This window comes from Chenopodium album, chromosome 13 (genome assembly GCF_948465745.1).
Source record: "Chenopodium album chromosome 13, dcCheAlbu1.1, whole genome shotgun sequence".
NCBI classification, from domain to species: domain Eukaryota; kingdom Viridiplantae; phylum Streptophyta; class Magnoliopsida; order Caryophyllales; family Amaranthaceae; genus Chenopodium; species Chenopodium album.
The window spans coordinates 46,494,698-46,513,824 of NC_137846.1; the positions used below are offsets into that span (position 1 = coordinate 46,494,698).

The 19,127-nt window shown below is 37.1% G+C and overlaps 1 non-coding gene and 1 pseudogene across 2 annotated transcripts; both read left to right on the forward strand.

The window, feature by feature from the left end:
* The first annotated feature begins 1,881 nt into the window (after positions 1-1,881).
* LOC145577251 (small nucleolar RNA R71) lies at positions 1,882-1,988 on the forward strand. Its single transcript, XR_014098711.1, has one exon. It is a non-coding gene; the product is annotated as a small nucleolar RNA R71 (small nucleolar RNA).
* An 11,490-nt stretch (positions 1,989-13,478) lies between these two features.
* On the forward strand, positions 13,479-17,730 carry LOC145575586 (putative protein phosphatase 2C 39; annotated as a pseudogene). Its single transcript, XR_014098267.1, has 6 exons — positions 13,479-13,634; positions 15,194-15,440; positions 15,660-15,936; positions 16,108-16,262; positions 16,416-16,567; positions 17,409-17,730. The product of XR_014098267.1 is annotated as a putative protein phosphatase 2C 39 (transcript).
* Positions 17,731-19,127: the final 1,397 nt, after the last annotated feature.

Consider the following 19,127-nt stretch of genomic DNA (forward strand, 5'->3'; position numbering starts at 1 on the left):
TACCTTCATACAATCATTAGCATCAAATTCCTCGATGGCAAGAGCTCTTTCTATGTCATCCACCTCCTTGCTCCATATGCTCATGTCACCTGCAGACAAATTCCACAAAGAATTTCCTCCAAGGGGTCCCTTGCAAGAACCTGTGGTAAGCTCTCCTCACAAATATCATCCATTACATCAAGCACATCAATTAGATAACAATTTTCTTCAAGCATAGGACCTTTTAAAATTTTCCCTAAGTTAAAAGTGATATTATCATCGCTAACAGAAAGGGTTAGTTTACCATTTTTGACATCAATAATGGCTCCTGCAGTATGGAGAAAAGGTCTACCTAATATAATGGGAATTTGCGTGTCCTCAGCCATGTCTAAAACAACAAAATCAACAGGGATAAAAAATTTACCAACTCTAACAGGTACATCCTCTAAAATACCTAAGGGGTATTAAACAGAACGATCTGCCATTTGCAAAGTTATATTAGTAACTTTTAAATCACCCATATTTAATTTAACACATACAGACGATGGCATCACACTAACAGAAGCACCTAGATCACATAATGCTTTATCAATGAAAACATTTCCAATATGACAAGGGATAGAAAAACTACCTGGATCCTTTAATTTAGGAGGGGATTTATTTTGTAAAAGTGCACTACATTCCTCAGTGAATGCTACAGTTTCTACTTCATTAAAGGCCCTTTTCCTAGTCAAAATATCTTTCATGAATTTAGCATATGCAGGAACCTGAGTAATAAGTTCTGTGAAAGGAACTGTTACCTGCAAATTTTTTACTACCTCCAAAAACTTACCAAACTGCTTATCCAACTTAGTCTTCAAGTGACGGTTGGGGAAAGGTAGCTTGATAACTGGTGGTGCTTCCCTACTCTTCTCCTGGGGTGCATCCTTCCCTAAGGTTGTACCCTGCAATGAATCATCAGAAATATTAGTATCAATAATTTTACCCTGGAGCCCTGCAGGGGCATTTGGTACAACGGAATCAGGATTAGCACTATCAATTAAATCAAGTTCATCCTCTTTGGGCATTTGGGGCCCATCGTAGTGTGAACCACTCCTTAGGGTAATTGCATTTGCATGATCCGTAGGTTGAATTCCCTGCGCTGGTAGGGCTCCCTGCTGATGAGATTGAAGGGTAGAGGACAATTGGGCAATTTGGGTGTCCATGACTTTATTATGGGCTATAATAGAGTCAATCTGTTGGTCTCTACTATCCATATGTTTTTGCATACTGGTCAGCATTGCCCTAATTTCTGATAAAGCAGGGTCAGAAGATGTAGTAGGGGCTTGTGATGAGGGTTTCTGGTTAGCATGAGGGTGGTAATATTTTTGCTGTGGAGGGGGTGCTTGTTGTGGTTGTTGTGGAGGTGGAGGATTTTGAACATTAGTGCTACGGTAAGATAGGTAGGGATGGTTCCGGTAGCCAGGATTGTAGGAATTGGAGTATGGGTTATTTTGCTTATAAGTTTGGAAAGCATTAACTTGCTCCATCGAACTCCTGCAGTCTTGCTCATAATGACCTACACTTCCACAATTTTCACAGAAAGCATCATTAGCATTATTAGAAACAGCAGAAACATTAGCAACAGAATTAGGATTGTTAGTAGTAAGGCTATCTAATTTCTGGCAAATAGAAGTAAGCTGAGCTTGCATAAGGGTTACTGAATCAACATGATGCTTGCCCTTATTAGCATAACCTCTAGTATTCCCATATTGGGAATTATGGATCGCCATATCTTCAATAACCTGACATGCATCATCAACATTTAAATTCATAAATCTACCGCTAGCTGCGGAGTCTAAAATTGTCCTAGATGCATTTCCTAATCCATTGTAAAAAGCTTGAATTAGCTGCCACTTTGCCAAGTTATGGTGGGGACACTCCCTCTGCAGATCCTTGAATCTTTCCCAAGCCTCATATAATGCTTCATCTGTCTCCTGGGCAAAATTCTGAATGGCACTTCTCAATAAAGCTGTTTTCTCTGCAGGGTAATATTTATTATAAAAATTTAAAGCAAGAGTCTCCCAGTTAGTATTACCAAGTGCAGCTCTATTCAAACCATTAAACCACAATTTAGCTTTTCCACATAAAGAAAAGGGAAAAAGAATCTCCCTGATTTGATCCTGCGTTACCCCATTCTGCCTAATAGTGTTGCAATATTGACAGAAATCTGCAATGTGAAGATTAGGATCTTCACCCTTAGCTCCACTGAACTGCTTTCTTTCTATCATCGTTATGAACTGGGGCTTGATCTCGAACTGGACTCCCTCGAGATCAGGTGTAGGAGAAAGATGTGGAAAATCCGTCAGAGATGGCTGCGAATAATCGCTAAGCTTGCGAGGTGGAGGTGGAGATGGTGGTGGTGTACCCATCTCTAGTTCTGAATTAGAAGAGTGCTCTGAATCACTAGAATTAGGTAATGGATTTCTAGGAATATCGTTACTCCCAGAACCTGCCAGGATCTGCCTATAAAGATTCTTCTGTCTATGAAACGAGCGCTCGATATCAGGATTGAATGGAATGTAACCTGATCTGGAACACCTGGGCATAAACAAAGAACTAAAAAGACAGATATTAGAACTACCTCAAAGAACTAATGTCCTTTGAGGCAAAAGAAAAATAATCTAGACTACAAAAACAATTAGAAATAAAAATAAAACCGTTTCCCCGGCAACGGCGCCAAATTTTGACAGGGTAAAGTCGTATCCCCTAATCAAAAGTAATACCTAAGTCCTCTAACTAAAGTAGATATGGAAGTAGGGTCGAATCCACAAGGAAACTGGTCTTTCTACTCCTAATTAATTAATATAATCTAAATTATTATAGTAACCAAATTGTTGTTATTAATGTAAAACTATACTACGAAGATTGAGTTCAGGGAGAAAATTAATAATAAGAAGGCCTAGGGTCATAGGTTCACCAATAATTAATATTCCAGGATAAAACATAACAATCAATAATTAACATTGCACAATAACATGATTAACAGGCTCTCGCAATTTATTAACCAACATAGATCTAACAGGCTCTCGCAATTTACTAGATCTAAGTTCCTATTGAAAATAGCCTTTAATATCAAATTAACATCTGCTCGATTCATCAATTCAATATTGCTAAACATTCACAATCAAATTACATCTGCTCGATTCATAATCTAATTGCAAAGAATTAAAACAATTCAATAAGAAATTATCATGCAATATCAATGATCAATAATAACAAATTATCCCTTCATATTAATTATGGATCCCCATAAACCCTAGAATTAAACTACTCACACATAATTAAATCTAAAACATGCATAATAATAAAGTAAGCCATAAGGAATTGAAAGGAAGAAATTACTGAAATTAATTGAAATAGAAATCGTACCAAGACGGCGAAATTACAAAGTAGTCAAGATCAAGAGTAAGGTAGAGAGAAAAGTCTAGAGAGAGAAAATATTAAGTAGAGAGAGAAAGTGAAAAGAAAAGAGTAAGTAAAAATAATTATCCTAAAACATACTTAAACAACTTCTAATCAAAACTCCTAAATAGAAACTAAGTGCTCGTCTAACAAGCTCCTCCAGAAACACGCGCCCGATCGGGCTAAGGGCCGCCCGATCGGGCGCGCCTTTTGCTCGTAGCCCTTTGCTGCGCACTTTTCCTGATTGTGCTAAGCATCGCACGATCGGGCGCGCCTAGCACGTTGGCCCTATGATGCCTTGCCTTGCCCGATCGGGGCTATGCTTACCCGATCGGGCCCTTGTGGCTCCTCAAGGTTTTGGACTTCCAATTGGGCTCGACTCCTCGGCCCAATCCGGATCTCCTCTTCGAGTCTTGAACACTCGGTCCAAACCTCGGTATTCCAAATACCGAGCCCTTAATCACCGGCTCGATGGCTCTAGCCGGCCTTGGGCTTCAATGACGGTCATACTCCTCCAATGCTCGTAGTAGCTTCATAAAATCCCGGGAAAATACTCCAAAGGTGCAATTCCCTACAAAACTCAACCGAAACTACGAAAACACTAGAAAATGCATATTAGTAACAAAAGTGGCTCTAAGGAGCCAAAAACACTACTAATTATGACCAAGGGACGGGGGTAAAATACTATATAAAATGGACATATCATATTTTCAAGTGTTTCCATTGCTTTAATAATTTCTTTGTCATTTTCATCGTTAGTTAAGCAATACTCGTCATCTTGAGTTACAGAGAAACACGAGGAATAAGGGGAAGAAGACATATTATTAAAATCAGAAATCATTACATCAAATAAATAAATGTCCATTGGGACTTGATTGCTAACTATCCTAGGAGTAGATGCTGAAATAGAAGAGCTAGAGGGAGGTGCTACAACTAGAGACTTAGATGACTCGATAGGGGAAGACTCTGACTCAGACTCTGACTCAGATGATTCTTCGAACATTGGCCCTTGTCCTGTAGTTATTGAGATCTTCTTTCCGCTTGCAGTAATCACCTTCACTGTCTTGCGCCATCCTCGCACTAAATCCTCTGCTGGAGTGATGAGCTTGGAAGGATCAAAGTTCTCGCTTTGTAGGACTGTTTGAATGAGTGAGGAATTATCCTCTATATATCTTGGCTCATTCTTTTCTCGCCCAAAGAGAAGTCCCATGACATTAAAGTCAAAGCATGGGGGTGCTTTTTCCTTATAGATAGGAGTTGGGATCTCATCTAGAAAGTAGCAATCCAGAAATATTTCGAACCCAGGTTGTCTTATGCCGTTTATAACAAAGGGTTCTGGAAGTTCGTAACATAGATAATCTTCTCCCTCTCTTATGAACTGTCCATTTAAAGTAAGAGGGTATTGATCCATTGGGATTGCTTTCTTTTGTGCGCGAGCATTTTTACGTGCTTTTGATCTTTCCTAGGCTCGCTTTAGATCTTCGAGAGTCGATTCAAAACCAAGTCCGAAAGTATCTAATTTAGGGAGGCCAAATAGTCCCATCGGTTTTGCTATCCCTTTCTTCTTTCCTAGAGTCATTCCAGGGAAGTGTCCTTGTTTCCTCATGATAGCATTGGTTATCATGTTGGAGTGGAGGTCATAGCGAAGAGGGGTCCTTTCATCTTCCTCGATTAAGGATACCTCTTCATTAAAGCCCCACAGATCTTCGTCATTCTCATCGTGCTCCACATTGATTAGTGGATTTTCTACTGTTTTGATCCTCATGGGTGAAGCATCGATTGTAATTGGTACTCCTCCAACTATGGCTTTCACTTGTTGGTGAAGAGATGAAGGGACGACCTTTAGGTCATGAAGCCAAGGGCGTCCAAACAGTAAGTTGAACGAGGCCTTAATATCTACCACTTGGAATGTGGTGGCATGTTCAATTACTCCCGCCGTTATGTTCATAGTAATTGTGCCTAATGCTTGGCGACGTGAGTTATCGTAGGATCTTATTCCTTGTGTTGATGGAGATAAATCTTCATCTCTTATCCCTAACATCCTCGCAGTTCTAAGTGGGCAAACGTTAATTGCCGATCCATTATCTACAAGAGTCATGGGGACGTTCATTCTCTTGCAAATCACTGTGAGGTTGAGAGCTTTGTTGTGCTTGTCACCTTCCGGTGGTAGATCTTTGTCGGAAAAAGTGATCAAATTAATAGGACTTGGGAGATCACTCGTGAGGAAGTTAGCCAAACCCTCAGGAGTGGTGTCCAAATCTATCCCTATTTTAGCTAAGGCATCCATGACCGCAACTCTATGTTCTCGGGATGTAGCTAGAAGTTTCCATACGTTCATTTCGACCTTAGTCTTTTTTAATTGTTTGACAATATCGTTGTCTTCTATGATTGGTATGGGAACTTGTTGAGTAGCGGGAATAGGTTGGGTAGTAATGGGAGGTTGCATTCTCCCGGACCTTGTGAGGACATCTATGGGTGAATCCTCTTCATCCCAAATGTCACCTACTGGATATATTGTCGAAAGTGGAGTTTCTTCGACGTCCTTGAGGTAGACATCCTCGTCATCATTATCCCAAACCCCATGAATGGTAGCATCTTGTTCTTGTGGGATTTGAACTAGTTTCTTGTTATCAATCAATCTTTGGACCAAGTCTTTGAACTTGAAACAATTTTCTATAGTATGTCCTCCCGATTGATGATATGGACAGTAGTACTTATCTGTCCTTTTTAGTGATTCAAATGGTCTCGGTTCGAGAGGTTGAATTTTACCATTCTCGGAGAGCATTTTGAACATATTTAGATAAGAAGTCCCAATTGGAGTGTATGGCCTATTGCTCCTTTCGGGTGTGTCAATTACTTGGAGGGAGAACGATTTCTTCTTTTTAGGTAGAGGTCTACTTTTGAGTAGTTCGTTTCGTTCTTTTATAACCTCCATGGCCTCGCGTAATAATTCTCTTGCTTCCAATACAACCTGAATAAGGATACACACTTCTTGTTTAGTCGCAGGTTCTTGTCAACCTGAAATTCGACAAGTTTAATGAGATTCGAGGGCTCAGCCTGATTTTCCTCATCGGAAATAGCCAAGGAATCCAACAGTGGTGCATTATTGATACTTGGCTTCTTGCTTGCAGGGGGCAATGGAAGTTTGTTGTTATCAATTAAATCTTGGATTGCTTCCTTTAGCTTCCAACAATTTTTTGTGAGATGGCCCCTGCCCTGATGATACTTGCAATGTGCATTGGGGTTCCAGCTAGCCGTTCTCTTTTCGATAGGTGGGTCCCCAAACGGTCCAATGGGAGTTATAAAACCTTTTGCATGTAAGCAATCGAATGCGGTGTCATAACTCATACCAATAGGAGTAAAGTTCCTCCTAAATGGTTTCTTTTGTCCTTGATTATTCATAGCGAGGACTTCATTCAAATTAAAGGTGGTAACATTATTTGAGTGGGTGGTTTTGGAAGAAGAAGGATTGTCGTTCTTCTTGCCTTTCCAGCCACTATTAGAGTTACTATTGTTAGCAGCTTTCTGTTTAGCTAGGTCGTCTTCAATATTGATACCAATGTCATAGACAGCCTTGAAAGTGTGCAAGTTATTTTGGTATTTGAGATGCTTAGAGTATTTTTCTTGGAGATTCTTGATGAACATCCTCACAGATTCTTTCTCACTAGGCACCTCAACCATCTTTGCAGAAGTTTCCCTCCATTTATTAAAGAAGGAAGTAAAGCCTTCATTCTCTTTCTGCTTAAGTATTTCAAGTTCCCTATGATCAGTTTCAACTTGAATATTGCATTTATATCTATCAATGAAAGCGTTTACAATTGACTCCCAACTAGAGGTTTTCTCTTTATCAAGAGAAAAGTACTATTGTTGACAAATGGTTTCTAAAGATAGAGAAAACACAGAATGAAAAGCTTTCTTGTCTATTCCCTTAATATTCATTACAGTTTCAAAGGCACTTAAATGAAAATAAGGGTTATCCATTGCCTTGAATTTCAGGATGTCGTTGGCATTGAACTTCTAAGGAAGAAGATCCTTGTCCACCGAGAGCCCTTGTGAGCTAATGCCCTGGAATCTATAGTCATTGGATAATCTGCTCAAACTTTCCTGGATGAGCTCCATTTGCTGTTGTCTCACAAGGTCATTGATTTGAAGAGTCAGATTCTTCAACATCTCAGCCATGTTAGCCACTTGTCCCTTGAGTTCGTTGACTTCTTCCTGACTTGCCATTATCTTCTTAGATTTCCTTTTTCGACCGATTGGCTTATCAAAAAGTTGAACTTGAATAAAGGTGTTGTCTTTGATTAAACGCCCTTCCTTTCTTAACCATGCGCTGTAGATTAAACCATATTTGTTTTAATGACTTGACTCAAGGTGTATATTGTATATTTTTGGGGATGGGTTCAAACAAGTGGTTTAATTGGAGGATTAATATCCGACTTACCCCCCTAAAAAAATGACGGAAAACACGCATTCAAGATTCTCTAGACATGGTCAAGGTGTGACATACATGTTAAGTGTGTGCTTTATAAGTGAGTGCAAGTGACATGTTTTGACTATTGTGTATGACCATGGGACTAAGTGCCTAAACTCAATTAAGGACTTAAATATGGCTAAAGCCATTAACAAATTGGTTAAACTGATTAGTAGACTGGTTAATTAGACTCGTCGTGATGACTCGAGTAAGAATCTGGACTGTCGCTGGAACAACAGAACTGTCACCACAGTTTGAAGCTTGTCGCCAAACAACAAATTTGTCGCCAGGCGACAAACAATGAACTGCAGCGCCACAGCCCAAACTCCTGCGCCATTGCTGGAACATTAATCTGGGACTGTTTCCAGTAAGTTTACTCTAAGGGGACATGCCAACAGTCGTACTAAGTCAGATTGATTACTTTGTTAGTCTTTAATTAGTCAAATTAATTAATTAATTAATTAGTTAGACAAAGTCCTTTGTAGTTATTAATTGGTTTATTTAGACTTAAACACAAGTCAAACAAACGGTTAGCACATATAGGGTATGCACAAGCAAAGAATGCACAAATAGTTCAAATAGTCACAATATGATGCAATGAGTTTGCAACCTAACCATGGCTCTAGTTCTTTAAAGTTCAAGGATATGGGTTAGTCAAAGAGGGTCCATGGTTATGAGTCCGGATGCATTGCGCGAAAGCCTTACCTTTGGAAGGGTTGGCGCATATGGATGGGACCCCGCAAGTTAAAAACTTGCTTCCACGGTTTGGTGGATTCACAAAATCGGATGTACCCGTCGTTGCCAGGAGCGTTTGATTGGGTAGATGGAGCATGAACCCCCAGAGGGTTATGTCCATATGTAGAACACATATGGGTTTCAGAAAAAAGAGAAAAACTCAATCAGGAAGTAGAATCGAGCCAACAGTGCTAGAAATGGTCAAAACAAGAAGGCAGAGTTGTGGCTCGGTATTGGAAGAACTTGGCGCCAGACTACAGGGACTGTCGCCGCAAAAGTACCCTTGTCACCAAGCGAAAGAAGCACATTACAGGCGACAAGCCCTGTTTTCTAGACACTAGTTCCTACATGCCTCAGCAGGTATCTACGTTCTTAGAACTTTCCAGATTTCGCAGTATTATTTCAATTCTAATTGTGAAAGATATTTCTCAAGTTTCCTACGTGTAAAAATCCTATGTTTTTTTACTCATTTCGAATGGTCTATCCAATGAGGACCTTTTTTTATTCATATGACAATAATGCTAATCAAAATTACGCACATGAAATACTTAGAACTTTTCGAGTCTCATCCGCTCATTCTAAATCATTGCCAAAATAAATTTTAGGAATTAAAATAGAAATCCTCCCCAGTGTAGTCGCCAAAAACTGTAGGGGATATTTCAAGCCATTAACCCCAAGCTTGAATCCCACTGTGATCATACACTTAAGTATGGTGGCGTCCAAAGGGAAGGAAGCTAGAGCAAAAGAGTCGCCAACAAGTTTTAGGAACTTGTAAACCGTCCACAAGGTGAAGATTACACCCCTTAACGATCCATGAGATCGTCAACTCCAAAAGGTCTTGAATCAAATAGGGTTCGGGGATGAAGGTACAAATCCAACCTAAAAGAGATTGAACCTGCCCTAAAAAGGCCTCTACTTTATTCTACTCGTATTCATGTGCGCTTTCTGACTAACATGCAATCAATAGGTTAACCCTAAACCTGTTTATCTATGTTGGTTGAATTTAATGCACAGATAAAACTATTATTGGCGATCACTTGAATTATAATCATATTAGCCTAAACAAGATTATTAATTATCTTATTAAGCGTGATTACAAGTACAAATTCCCTTTAAACATGCATAAAAGGCGTGATCAAGCAATAACAGTAATCATCAAGCAACATAATAATAATCAACATCAATCATAATCATGTTAAAGCATAATAATAGCAAGATCCTAGGCATGATACTAACAAGATTAATAACAAACCCTAGCATGTCACTAAGCAATAAAAATCAAAGCTTTAACCCTAACATGATACTAACATGATATTAGAAAAGAGTAAAAGGCATCCTAAACATGTTACTAGAAAGCAATAATAACATCCTAAGCATGATGCTAGGAATTAATAAATAATAAACATGCTTTCTACAAGAATAGAGCAATAAGATCACATACTTTGATGCCTCGTACCTCTTTCTAATAACAAAATACAGGCGTTAGTAACTTCAAGGAAAATATGAAATCAAACAATCAAATTAAATAATTGAAAGAGAGATTAGGGACCAAACCCTCAGAAATTATAACCTTTCACGTCTAGGGCGAAGGCAACTTCGAACTCGGCTAGGTGTTTCTAGATCTCATGTATGCGGAATTGTGTTTATGAAAAGCTAGAGAGAGAGAGAAAGAGAAGATTGTTGATTGTAGATTGTAGATGATTATGATTGATGGTTGAAAACGGAGGTTCAGGACCCTTTTTATAAGAAAATAGTCCGGAAATAGGTAGAATTTGATAAGGAATAAAACTTCACGTTGTCGCCGCAAAACCGACTTTGTCACTTGGCGACAAGCTCTGTCGCGTGGCGACAAGGCTTGTCGCGTAGCGACAGGCCTGTCGTTTGGCGACAGCCTGGATTCCTACGCGCTTTCAAACACGGAGTCCACTTATCAATTAAAATTGTCTCGTAAAGTCCGTACGAAAACTGAAATCGTATAAAATAATATTTTATTCCAAGTAAAACTCATCAAAATATAATTATTAATTCTAATTTTATTATGACTTAAAAGAACCTTCTAGAAAATTCTAGAAGACTATAATTAATTCTAATAACTTTAGGAATAATAATTAACGTTGGGCCCTCCCCTAGATCATCGGGCCGCATGTAAAGATCAAACCGGGCCCAGTTTAGTATTTTGGCCATAACTTCCTCATTATTTATCGGAATTGGGCTTATAATATATCATTGGAAAGCTCTTTGCAAGCCCCATCCAACTGCACTATTATTGGACCCTTGTCGTGGACCAACTAAGCTGGATTTGCTATTTTCATAAAATAGAGTTGTTTTTCGAAAACAGAAAGAAAGAATTTTAATAAAAACTAACCGCAACACCTGACCTTTCACATTTTCACCTTATTCGATTATCATTCGACGCAAAAGGTATTCATCACTGGGTTTGGTTTTGGGGAGACACAAATGGGTGTCTACACCAGCTTTAATGGACTAACCGACCACCACGAACCACCACCACCACGAACCACCATAACTGGCGCTGAGGGAGGAGGAGAGAGTCGTGAGAGAGAGGGAGGAGTTTGAGAGAAGCTGGTTTCGTGTTTTCTAATTAGGGTTTCAACTTAACAGTAAAACTGTTCTGTGGAATAACCTAGGCACCTAGTCTACTTATAATCATATTATAATTAGACTAGATTAGGAAGCCCGAAAACCTCTCTAAACCCTCCTTATGACCGACCACTATAGGGGATGAGGCCCATCATGGGCCTCGTCCTCTCGTGCTCGATCTAGGCCCTTTGTGTGACCTTATAGGATCTGTCTAAGTGGGCATTGGCCTATTTTACTATCCCAAAGATCGTAAGTACCTCTAGCTATGATATAACAACGACCCAAATGTACGAACTTAATTATCTCTATAATTTGATCCATTTATATATCTAGTAATTGCACACGATGAAGACATAAATCCTTCAGTTCCTTCTTTCCACTCCCTTATCTCTTTTCTCCTTCCTATGACCTTCTTAAGATTTTTTTTTATTGATATACATTCATATGCAACATCCCCCAGACTCTTAAAGTATTTTTTTTGTCTACATATCTCCTCTCTGCCCTACATCCCTCCCCACCCCCTCATTCTCATCCTAACCTTTTCTCATTTACTCTATCCTAAAAAAAGGACGGGCAAAACAAAACAGGGCAAAATAGATTTGAAATTACAAAACATAATAGGAAAAAATAAATTTGAAATTGCAAAGCAAAACAGGGAAAAATAGATTTCAAAACAAAACAGGGCAAATAGATTTCAAAACAAAACAGGGAAAATAAGACGGGAAAAACAAAATAGGCAAAATTGAACAAAAGCATTAAAATGGGAAAATAAAAACTAATCCTATTTTAATGCTTTTGGTTCTGTTAAGTTTGGTTTGATTACTAAAGTTGATTAAGTATTCGGTCAATTTTGATTAAAATACTTTTCGTGTTTGGCTGAGTTTTGGTTGGGTTGACCAAATTTAATATTCAAACAAGTACATTTTTAAAGCTAGAGTAATTATTGAGTTTTTTTTATCTTGTTATCGAGTAGATATCATGTTATTCATGTATCATTTTTCATATCGTATCATTATTATAGGTTTAAGTAAAAAAAAAAGGTAAATAATAGGTTAAGTTTAAAATTATGGTTAATTTAAAATTATGTCAAGTCAAAATTAGGTCGGGTTAAAATTGGGTTAGGTTAATATCAGTTCGGATTAAAAATAGATCGGATTGAATCGGTTGTTTGTCAAGTCAATTTCGGTTCGGATTGAATCGGGTATTTGTCGGGTCAAACTGGTTCGATTTGAGTTTAATTTTGGTCAAATCAGTTTCGGGTTGAGTTTAAGTCGGATTAAGTTCAAATTAGGTCAAATTCGGATTGAGTTTAGTTCGGTTACATATCGGGTGTAGGTGTTGAGTTTCTCGGATCAAATCAGATCGGTTACAATTCAAAACGAATTGTTTTGTTCGATTCAGTTTGATTTGACACATTTAGCCTTTACAGCTTTAACATGTATTAAGTAGGGGTGTCAAAAATTTACCCGACCCAGAATATTTTCCTGAAATCGAACTGTTTTCGAATTGATTGAATCGGAAATTTTTTCATCCAAATCTGATTTGAAATCAACTCAAATTTAACTCGAAATCGATTTTACCCGGTAATTTACGATCCAAACCCAACTTGGTATCGACTCATTGTTTATCCGAAACCAATAAAACTTGATAACTCAAGGCCTGGATTCAACCCGATCCAAAACTACCCCACGACCCCATTAAACTCGACCCAAAACTTATTAGTTAATTAGTTATCGACTTATTGACTATAATGGAGACCAAAGAGGATTTTTAAATATAAATTATAGTTAATAGGGGGTTATATATAATTGTTAGTAGAAGAGAAAAATTCTAAAACAGTTGTTAAATAGGGTTATATACTTGTATTGAAAATAGCTCAATAATGAGTTTAAAATTACATATGATTGATTCAAACTAAGATCTAATCAAATCTAAATTGATTTGAATTCAGATCTAACTGAATCTGAAATAACTTGATTCAAAGTTTATTAAATTATTTTGACCCAAATAAATCCAATTAAATCCGACTCCCAACTCACCTAAACTGAATATGGCTAAACCGGAATTTAACTTGACCCGAATTGATATTTTTTTTTACTTTTACCTTTCTCTCTCTTCACCCTTTTCACCCCCTTTCTCTTTCACCCAAATTCAACCCCTAAAATCAACCACCACCAGTCCACCACCGGTTACCACTACAGGTTACCACCGAAATCCACTTCATCAATGGCGGATGTTCGGACCAAAAATGTCTTTGTTCAAGCAGTATGGTCAATTGAAAAAGGAAATCAAGGATTACCAGAAGGAAGAGAAGAAGGATCGTTTTAACGTGAAATTGATAGTCAAATCTGAAGAAGGAGATTCGGAAATCAGTCTGTATAATCGACATAAACAGAGGATGAGAGTTATTTTGGACCTTTTGAGAGGAAAGAAAGAAAGAAAAGTTTAATGATCCTATAATTCTATCCGATTCTAATGGTGTTGTTGTTGCAAGGGAATTGAAATCTAGCGAGGATAAGCTGAAATTGGTGTGTTAATGTATCTCTAATCCAGAAGTTCAAGTTGAAATTCTTGATTAGAGATACATTAACACCAATTGGATTTCAATTCCCTTGCAACAATAACACAATTAGAATCGGATAGAATTGTAGGATCATCAAATTTTTCTTTCTTTCCTTTGAGAAGGTCCAAAATAACTTTGCTTTCAAGAGTATTCAATTGTTGCCCATTACGTTCCGGAACACAATGCAATTGAGTTTTGATTTTATCTGTTTTCTTGATTTTCCTTATTGTTTTGTTTTTCTTTAGTTGTTTTAATTTTCTATGGTTGATTTGATTTTCTGTTGTTGGTTTGATTTCATCTGTTTTCTTGATTTTCTTTAGTTGTTTTTTATTTTCTATAGTTGATTGATTTGATTTTTGATCCTGGTAACACTATGATTGTTGCTGTGATGAAAAGGGATTAATGGTGGCATAATAAAAGGGGAAAATGGATGCTCATTCCTCGCTTAGGTTCGCAATGTGTGTCTAGTTTGTCTACACTGAGTCACTGACTAAACTGGGTTCTGAACCATTGTTTTGTTCCCTCGCCATAAGTAGTAGTCACTCAAAAGATAAATTGTAACCTATTGAGAGGGAAGGCACGCAATGGTCCCAGACCATGCGATTGTTTCTGGTCTCTGAGACTCATTTGTGGTCTCATATTGTTGGGTATATATTGTATAGTTGTGTTATATGTGCTTAAGTCCTAATTGGGCTTTAGGTTCCTCCTAGGTTGTATATATATACCCTGTTGATAAGCAATACAAGTTAAGGAGAATCATTTACACCAAACTTGACATGGAATCGGAGCCCTAGCAGCCTAGCAAACCTATACCGTTTCAAATTTTTTTTTCAATCTGTTTTATAGTGTGATCACATCTTTTTGGCAGTGCTTGTCCCAAATTTCATTGGCAGTATGTTTAATTTTCACAAACCTACTGTTACTCTCTAATAAACTTATAAAGTGATGGTTATTATGAAGATAAATTAAACGTTGATCTTATGTTATCCAAGTAGCCCACTGTTGATTCTGTTTCTGATCTTTTCACTGGTCATTGTAAAAATGGAATTTAGAAGGCCTGTCTATTTCCAAGATAAGTTACCTCTATTCCACAGGGTCAATCTTTCAGGAATGTTGCATTATGGAAGATAGTCAAGTGTAACTTAAATTACTAAATGAATTGGTCAATTATGGATAACATTTTTGGCTGCATAATCTTTTACATGAGATTATGGAATGTGGATACTTTTCAAGAGAAAATATATAATCAGTAACCTTTTATTTACGACATCCAGACACTATGGAACTTCTGAAATATTTGTTGCCTTTATTTATGACTGTTCTGTTTCATGGAAAGAAGTATTCAGTGTAAATCATGAAATATGATCCTGATATAATACTTGTCTTTGTTGCTGGAAAAGGTTGGACAAAGTTCCACTGAATCTTCTGCTGAGACTGGGAAAGGGAAGAGTAAGATATCAAAGCATTTACTCATGGCTATCATACAGCAAGGGGAAATCAGCTCATCCTATGGAGGATTATGTTTTCGCTGAATTTAAGCAGGTGGAAGATAATGAGCTCGGTCTGTTCACTATATTTGATGGTCATGTGAGCCAAGATGTTCCTGATTATTTGAGATCTCATTTGTTCAACAACATATTGAAAGAGGTACTTACTGTTTCTTTGTATGGCTCAATAATAATCCATATACTGATGTTTTCTTTTACGGTTTTACTGCTTTCTGATTTATGGTAGAATAGTGTTATGCTTAAATGAACCATATTGATCTGCTGTGTATTTAAGGAAATAAATTTATTGTTTGTGCTCAGTGCTTACTACTTGGTATTGACTATATTTCTTTCAATTCTTTCCACATGACGTATACAGCCTGATTTTTGGACTGACACTGAGAATGCTGTCAGGAAAGCATATCGTATAACTGATAGTAATTTTTTGGAGAAATCTGCGTACTTGGGAAAAGGCGGTTCTACTGCTGTTACTGCCATTCTTATCAATTGTCAGAAGCTGGTGGTGGCGAACCTTGGGGACTCTAGGGCAGTCATTAGCCGGAATGGAAAGGCAAAACAGCTATCTGTCGACCATGAACCAGATAGCGAAAGGAAAGATATTGAGGATAGGGGTGGTTTTGTCACCAAGTTCCCCGGTATGTCATTATATGGTTACTATGAATCTGATCTATTACAAAGTTCCTCTTAGAGCGATGTGTATTCTACCCTTCGTTTAAACTATTACACAACTAATTGTTACAGCAGTAAGATCATATTGTTATTATATGCTTATGTCCTGTTTAACATAAACCGTATGATTGTTTCAGGGGACGTGGCACGTGTTGATGGGCAACTTGCAGTGGCAAGAGCATTTGGCGACAAGACCGTGAAAGACCATCTAAACTCAGATCCACATATTACAGTTGAGATGATAGATGAAGATACAGACTTCATACTCTTAGCTAGCGATGGAATATGGCATGTTAGTCCCCGAGTTCTAATTCTAGTTCATAATATTCTCTTTAGCCCTTACAAAACTAGGCCTTCTTTTCTTCTTCTTTATATCAGGGATGGATACACGATGGTTAGGTTCATAATATTTTGGATTCACACTAATGTTTCTAATGATTTGTAGGTAATGAACAACCAAGAAGCAGTGGACTGCATTAAGAATGTGAAAGATGCTCGAGAATCTGCAAAGGCTTTGATCGATGAAGCTCTGCACAGGAATAGCACCGATGACATTTCTGTAGTAGTTGTGAGATACCAATGGACTTTTCCAACATTGTAAGTGTGAAAACTCACATTTTCTAGATGCATTGGATGGTTAATTTCTTGCTTGTTTTTGTATTTTCTCGTAATCTTGTTAGTTGATTAAAAGCAGTAACATTAGTTATGTTTTGGAGTTTCTGTTATGGAATATGTCATAATATCCATTTCTTAGAAGAGAAATACTTCCAAGCGAGGCTTTTCTACTAGTTATTTGGTATCATGAGAAGTAGTCTACATATATACATTAAGTTCTTGTATTCCGAAATGTGCTATATGTAATGCATGCATCCTACATGAAAGTGAAATTAGCTTAAACGTCATAAGCCAAACGTCTCATGTGTATGTTCTTATATGCCCAAACGTCATAAGCCACCTTCGATCTTAAGTAATTGCAGACCATCATTTTGACTATATGGAGTTCACTAGTTCAGGACATCTAATTATATGTAACTCCTGGTTGATTGGGTGTTTGAAGTGTGTGTAGCTGGTGTATTAAGCTTCAATTTCTTTTATGTTATTAGCCTGGTTCCTCAGATCAGGTGCTGTGAGTTTGAGATTTGATGGCTTTGGTGTTGTGGGCATGTTAGGTTTATGAGCTTCAGCTGTTTAAGAGTTTGAGCCATTTTTCCATTTATCTGTTTTGTGTGTTGAGCTTCAGATCTTTAAAACAATATGGAGTGTAATGGAATATCTAAGTATCAGTTGGGTAAGGCCGAAAGTTGGAGGAGAGGGGGGTATATTTAAGGCTTTGTGCGCTCAAATTTTTGAGTCTTTTCAGTCTGAAGTAGTCTGGCAGATGACTTGTAATTGCAAGCTACTGAATTATGGTTTCTAATAATCTGGTTTTTTTTTTCAGAGTATAGTTGATTCTGAAGGTTTACAAGAGATCCAACAGCTGAACATAGAAAGCTTAATGTGCCTGTCAAAAAGACATTCCCAATAGTACAAGTGAGAGAAGCCCATGAGGCCAAAGAAAAAAGGATTGTTCCTGGAAAAGTAGTGCTTGAATTTGACTGATTGTTCATGGTCATTTCTATAGCTTTGTACTGTTCCTTTTTTTTTTCCTTCCTGAGTAAGCAAAAAGAACCAAATGAAAATTTACACTGCGGACCTTGATTTCTATAAGTTCTATGAAAAAGTACACATCCAAGTAACTTTGTACATTCTGAACCAAATGTAAATAATACTTGTGTTGCTGTGTCTGTATTGCTAGAATAGTAAAGGTAGTTTTCTGTCTGTATTTTTTTTGGCAGATCATAATAACTGAATATAAAGCAGTTGGTAGTACTATATTGGATCAATATATACATTTTCATCACTATTCTACTTAAGTTCTTGTTTAGAATCTTACAACTGTTCACAATTTAAGGAATTATTTTAAAATATTCACTCTAGGGGGGGGGGGGGATTCAAGAAGGATGCTGATATTGCCAAGGCAAAAAAAACCATTTCCAAGGCAACGTATCTACCCGCTGCCCGTAATATTTGAGAATCAAAATATGTCAAACTTATTAATTCAATAATATACTTTGTAATATTTTATTGCCTATAATTTTAGTACCTAAATATTCCAATTAAAATCTTACCAACTTCAACTACTAATTATTCTCATCAAAATCTACAATTAATTAAATTATTCATCACCATACACTCACTAAATTTAACATTTTATTGGGAGAGACACCATTATCAAAGCTTAATAGGTATTAGCTACCTCTAAACTTGTTTATTAATTAATTTTATTTATTTATTAAGTGCTTAATTAATTTGTAAATGACTATTAGTATAAGTGTTTTCATGTCAACATTATACGTATGAATATCAACATACACAATGGAGGATTGACTTAAAGTCACTTGATGCTTATGATACAAATATAAGTGATAGTAGCAATGAAATCGAAGAACTTACTGACAAGCTACGTGATAAATATCAACATATGCCTATTTTTCAGAAGGAAGAAATAAGGAACAAGATATCTCTTATGTTGAATGCAGTGGAACCTACATTGACGGAACCAAAGACCCGGCCTCATAAAGGACGCCCACAGAAGGGTTCTATCAAACGAAAGGGACCTTTAAGTTCAACAAGAAGAGATCCATCACAATTTGAAATAGTAGAAGCATCATTGAAACGTTCTAAGTCTCAAGTGCCTATACATGAACACGAGTCATATAATCCTTATCCAAGCCATGGTGAAAGTGCACTGAATTTAATTGATCTTAATGCACCTGTTGTTTGGCTAGACTGATTGTTCTTCATTTCCTATCATGTAGGTGGTTTTTATACTCTTTTAGTTATTATTAGTTTTAATGATGTACTAATCTTCTTAACATTAACATTTGACTAACTACTACTTTGTATATCTTTCGGTGGCAGGGATTATGCATATGAAATTCATATGATGTAGAACTTCTTGGACTGTTGGACATATGCTAAACTTCTCTTCGGATTAGTTATGTTTACGTCTGATATTTATAAACATTTGTAATTTAATATTTGCATTTTTTTTTATTAATGATCCAATGCTTTTTTTTTTTTTAATTTAATAAAATTTGGACCATTTTGTAGCTGT